Consider the following 6,197-nt stretch of genomic DNA (forward strand, 5'->3'; position numbering starts at 1 on the left):
CTTCGGTATTAGAAGCATAGCCATCTGTAAGTTTTAAAGGTCACAAAGGAGGAATATAGGCCACAGTCACAGGGGAAACTCATCTTCCATGTCCAGTAGGTCTTTATGTCAGTTCAAGGATCTGGGACACAAACAGTGAGGATTACTTATAGCAAAGAATGACGGCTCTAGAGCAACCCCTTCTTGCCTTGGAAGACTTAATCTCAATCTATAGCACAGAGCCCATCTAGGTGATTTAGATAAATGATGCACCAGTCTTCAGATATTCTGTGAAATGTTAGCTCTCATATTAAGGCTTATATCACAGTTAAACATAGAGATTTTATTGAACCAAGAATTCTAGTAGTACAGGTATAATATTGAAGTTGACATATACATTAGCTTTGTGTTATTGATGTTGTGGCTTCTATTTCTTTGCACCTTGAATGTAATGTGAATATCAAATAGAAATTCAGCTGGCATCAAGTTTCCCAAATTGATCACAAGTTGAAAATCTAAATCTTAATTTATTTTTCTAGGTTTTCTGTCTTTGTGAATAAGATAGGCTGTTCTTCAGAAAGACATTACATAGGAAGGTGGAGGTACTAACAATCCTTTTGGAGGGAAGAAAAGCAACCTTATTTTACTCATGCTTCCCAAACATGTGTGGAAGCTCTTGTAATCCATAATAATCAAAAGGTGATTAAAATACATCATGTTTCCCTTAAATTCTATTTCTACTTCAAACAGAGGGCGTAATAGAGTTAAAACAAACTTCTGTCCAAAGTTCTGTGTACTTAGAGAAGATAGGAGGAGAAATTCAGTGTTATTGTATGGTGCATATGGATGGAAACAAAAACCCTACCGCAGCCAAACAAACAAAAGTACAGGATATCAATTGTATCCTCTAATTGTTAACTGCTAAAATAAGTTATCATAGGGCAACTATGCCCATATATATATATATATCTGCATGCATGTATAAAATTAGACATGTAACTATGTGAACTTCAGTACAGGTTTTCCCTTTTTAGGTATACTCCCTGTAGTATAGTTGGATAACAATAAAATAAAATAAGGTGCCTTAATGTATGTCTGACATATTGTAAGACCCTAAATTTGCTTGAAGTATTACTCGTACTGAAGAAATTTGATCCCCTGGTGTCACTGGTAATAAAGTAATAACAATACTTTTGCGAAAGGTATCATATAATACCTTTTCTGGTCCTAAGTCTGTGTAGCCTTACCTACTGGTTATTTGCAAAAGCCCAGGAGTGAAAAAAACAACCTGTTTAATTAATCTCTCTAAGTACAGAGAACTCCATTTATATGAATAAGAATGTATGTGTAATATCAGAAGCATCTTCTCAAACACTTAAAAATAGCCTTTCCTCCTTAAAGGCTGGAAGACCACTCCTATGTTTGATACACACCCGACCCAAAATGTCAAGATAGGCATGTTGCTTACAAGTGAGGAGCCCCTTTTAGTCCTCTGGGGTAAGCAAACTTCACAGTTTCAGACTTCTTTGTCAAACACATCTCCGAACACTACCAATTTAATATAGGAGCACTTTCCTAGGGGCCTGGACACTTAGGATGTCTCATTCTGTCCAGGTAAGACCAAGATTCATGAAATTTGCAATGAGTGTTGGAAACTGGTATTAAACTCTTCAGCAGAGTAAAAATCAAGATGCAATTACATTTTTTCCTAATGTGCCTGTTCACCCTTCTCCTTTTACCATTGTTAAAAAAAAAGATTAAAATTATATCCACGTAATTTACTTGCTCACATACAATCATTGTTCACATTAAAATATGTTTTACAAAAATCTACCTAACATTCATATGTTGTGTTTGAAATAAGTGTGTGTTGCACAGTGACACATACCTACAAATATTCTTCATTTTCCCTGCACACTTCTGACTTGAGATAAAGGGCTTGTTCAGAAAATGGAGTTTTATATTCTGAGGAAGCGAAATGTGTTTGCTTTTTGTATTACAAAAGTTAAAATTCCTTTCTCATCGTAATCTGTAATCTGACATGCTTATAAATACCCTGTCACACTCTGCCTTGCACATTCCTAATCTTCTGTTGATAGTCATATTGACTTCCATTTACACTGCTTCACTCATGCCCATTCATACTGAATCAGGCTTTGTGCTTGGTTGATCACACTGAATGAAAACCATTCTTTGCCTCTCAGACTTTTATATTCATAACTGTTCGTATTTCTTTATTCATATTCTCTGCTTCACATATCCATTGTGTATTACCTCAAGATATTACCAGCCTGTGTAGCCTTAAAAATTTAAGACCTGATTTAGGAAAAAAAGCATCTATGAAACCAATATACTTAGGAAAAAAATCCACTTTCTGGATTTTCTTCTTTCTTGAAAAGAAAAATGGGAAGTTTTAGTGAACTAGAGAAAGTGTGGAAAAATACTACAGTGGGATATTTGTTATGCTGCTCACCTAGGGCCAGTTGCTGATACCCTTTATAATGAATAGTTCACCCGCTGAGTATGTATTGACTGAGTTGGTCCACTCAAAGCATACTGCATTATTCAGCGTGGTTAAGGATGGCAAAGACTGCCACCCAAGCCTTTGCAGATTTGTAATTGAAAAATTAGTTTAAGTAAGTATGCTAAGATTACGTAGTCTGATTGCTAGGCCTAAATTAGGGAGTGAGGGGGCACTTGTTTTAAATAGAGAGATCACTTCTGCTTGAAGGAGTGTTTTGACACCTATGGGCCATGCGTAAGATGCACTGTAATACAGAGGAGCTGATATTTTTGGCAGTATGGAGTTGATATAAAAATGCAAAGACAGATTCCCTCTCCCTTCCTGTCTTGATAGCACTTTCCTGGCACTCTCTGGTATTTGTGATATACTCAGAGGGAGTTGAGTGGTACCATGCATGACAAAAGGCTTCCAAACATGATACCATATTACCTTTTTATTAATTTTTTGGTTTGCTATTTGCCAGATGTATACTTCAGTTACGATGCAAAAAGAATATACTGAACACATGGGCTATACTATTAATTTATAAACTTCAAAGTATTTCAGAAAAGGTTTATATGTTTTGCAACTTTGCATTTTCAGTAAAAGCATGCTACAGTTTATTTATTTATCTATCTTGGCTGTATTACAATCATCCATTTATCTGTAAGATGTAACAGAGACTACTTCATGCAGTTGATCTTCTATTATGTAGGTGGGATTTATCTCAAATGATCAGCTTTCCATTATCAGGATTGATATGCAAAAATCTGATATAGTTCCTCAAATGGCCACAAAATTATCCTTTTTGTGGAAATGACACAAAAATACTCTTCAACCTCAGATTTGATGCTCTGGTCTTCCTCTGTCATTTTATTCTTTTTGTTTCCTTACAGCACATGTCCCAGTAGATATTTCTTGTCTTTTGCATCCAGATGAATCTAAAACACACCACAACAGACTGAAAAAGGGGGGGTAGTCTTATTAATGGAGGTAATTTGCAAGCACAGCAGGAATTTGCTCAGGTTTACAGGGTAGGAATTTTATGACTCTTCTGGGGTAGAAGCAAGGTGTTCTTTTAGTCACGTTGCAAAAACAAAACAAAACAAAGCAAAGCAATGCAAAACAAAACAAAACATAGCCCTGCTTTGTTTTTTCATCCACGTAAAGGACATACTCACCATGTCTGAAATGTCTTCCTTTCACGGGGCACCAAGACATGTCCTCGCAGAAGGAAATCTCTGCCAGGAAAGGAGTATCTGAGTGATGTCGCAGCATCTGCTCCAGTGGCTCCCAGTGACCACCTGTGGTCAACGTGAATTAGGAGCTAGAGCAACTTTATCATCTACTGGAGGAGGCAGCTGCCATGTGGACTTTCTAAACCAGACAGGCTAATACTGCTCCCATAAATCACAGTAAATTAGGGGCCATTGCTACTTAAGCTACGCTGAAGCCACCACACAGCATGTGGTCCCTTGTTGGTCACATACTTTTTGCTATTACCTAAGAAGACCAAAATAACCCCGTATTGTACCATATTCAATAGCCACCGTTAGAAGGAGGTTAGTAGTGAAATAAAGCATCATTTTGCGCATGATAATTTTAAACGCCTTTTAAAGCCTCTTGAAAATAAAACACCAGCTGTCAAGAGTCATAGTTAGGGAGCGGAGACTCAGCAGGTGTTCCAGGGGAAAAGCGGTGTACGCTCCTGGGGTGGCCCCTCGCCTCTTACAGAGGCACAGAAAACTCCATGGGGCAGAGGGGGGAATAAGTATATATATAAATAGATATACGTATATGTTGCCAGATCCCTAGCTAGTGTAAATCAGGATGGCTTGATCTGTGCCCTGACAATGTAAAAAAAAATCTGAGGATCTCGTCTGCTACTGTATCACACCCCCATTCTTCATGGACTTGGAGGAACAGCATTTTCACAGTCCCACAAAGTCCTTTGCTAATTGCTTGCTTAGAAGATGAAAAGGGTTTGGGGTTTGGTTTAGCTGGGGAAGAAGGGGAGGGGGTGTTCTTTGATTGTTTGGGAGTTTTTCTTCCCCCAAAGTAAAGGGTGCAAACATGAAACTGTCTATTACACGCTTCATAGCCTGTGTGGTTCAAGATTTTTTAACCAAGTGTGTACTGTCAAACAATTTCAGCGGCTCCCAGAAGAGAACAATATAACTAGCCGGTATGAATAATGTTTGTAAATTTGAGTAATGGTACTCCCTGAGAAACAATGTCTTTTTCTGTATATGTCTTTTTATTACCTGCAGCTCTTTCATCAGCCAACATCTGCTCTTTGATTCAAGCTCTTTCCTTTTTCCCATGCTAATAGCTGTTAACACTGAACCTGCCTGTTACAGTTCAGGCTGTAAACAGCATGGAAATATTCAGCATTGCTGGTGTCAAGAATCTTTAATGTGGCCCCAGACTTTAAAGGGTACGTTCAAATAAATAGATCAACCTTCTGTCATGTTTCAGCTTGGCATTCCTGAGGCAGCACAAATAACCTGCTCAGTAAAGTGTAAAAAGCATTGAAGCAACAGATGAAAAGTTTGTTTTCTGTAGTTCTGCTTAGCAAAAATAAAATATATTTTCATGATAAATAGCAACACACCTTCATATAGGTATATTTCTCTTCAATCATTAAGGCTCGGCTTCCTATTCAAATCATTGCTCAAATAGTCTTCTTTCTGAAAGGAAGACGGGGAAAAAGAAGAATCCCCTGAAGATGTATCACTAATCCAAATGTGCCGGTGGTACTTTGCAGGCTGCTGCTCCAGCAGTTGTACACGCTTTTTTTTAACCACCCCTCCCCATTGCACGTTCCACACCACCTTCTGTTTTGCAAAGCTTAGTGCTGTACCCATCCAACCGGGCCAGATTATTTACAGTAATCAAGGTTATTCACTGTCATCTGGACTATCCAGCATCTGGATATCAAGTGTGACACCTGTGGGGCAGGTATGGCGTTGAGAGAGATGTTTCTGAAGTGATACGTGATCAGGGCAAGCTCCCGATGTAGTCGTAAGACGGCACTATTCTTATTGCTCAAGTTTGACTGCCACGTGCATGTTATGTCAGAGATCAGAGGTACTAAAAATTAAATCAGCCAGCTCTAAATGAGGCATTCTGGATATCCGACTGCCTGTGGAACGTGAGGACTTCTCGGTATCGTTGAGTCTGTAAATCTGAATTATGTCTAAACCATAGTAACTTCATTAATTTGAATTAGAGGCTCACCTTGGATAAATCCTGTGAACAAATTCAGCAACGTATGAATGTTTATCATCACCTATAGAGGTTTATTTAATAGACTAGACTTAGATCCATTCATTCATTCATCATTCAGTAATTATAGTCTTTAAAGCGCAACATGAAGAAAGTCTGTTTGCTAGGAATGGCCTATTAGTATAGATCTTAGATTAGAACACACCGAGCTGAAAATTGCAAGACCTATACCTTTAATTGATAGGTGGAAAGCCATTGCTATCTCTGTTTCGCATTGCATTGTCCTGATGGGTGACGATAATACAGTTGCTGTGGAGCAGAGGACGCAGCACTGCCAGGTTCTGGATCCCAGGTGAAAAAATCGGTACCTACAATCACAGCCCTGTAGCACAGGCTTTGATAAATGCCATCACAGTTGCACAGAAGGAATTGTAGGGAGCTGTTTTGTTTTGTTTGTTATCTACAAGAATGTCAGTGATTTAATATT

This window comes from Aquila chrysaetos, chromosome 1, assembly GCF_900496995.4.
Source record: "Aquila chrysaetos chrysaetos chromosome 1, bAquChr1.4, whole genome shotgun sequence".
Lineage (NCBI taxonomy): Eukaryota > Metazoa > Chordata > Aves > Accipitriformes > Accipitridae > Aquila > Aquila chrysaetos.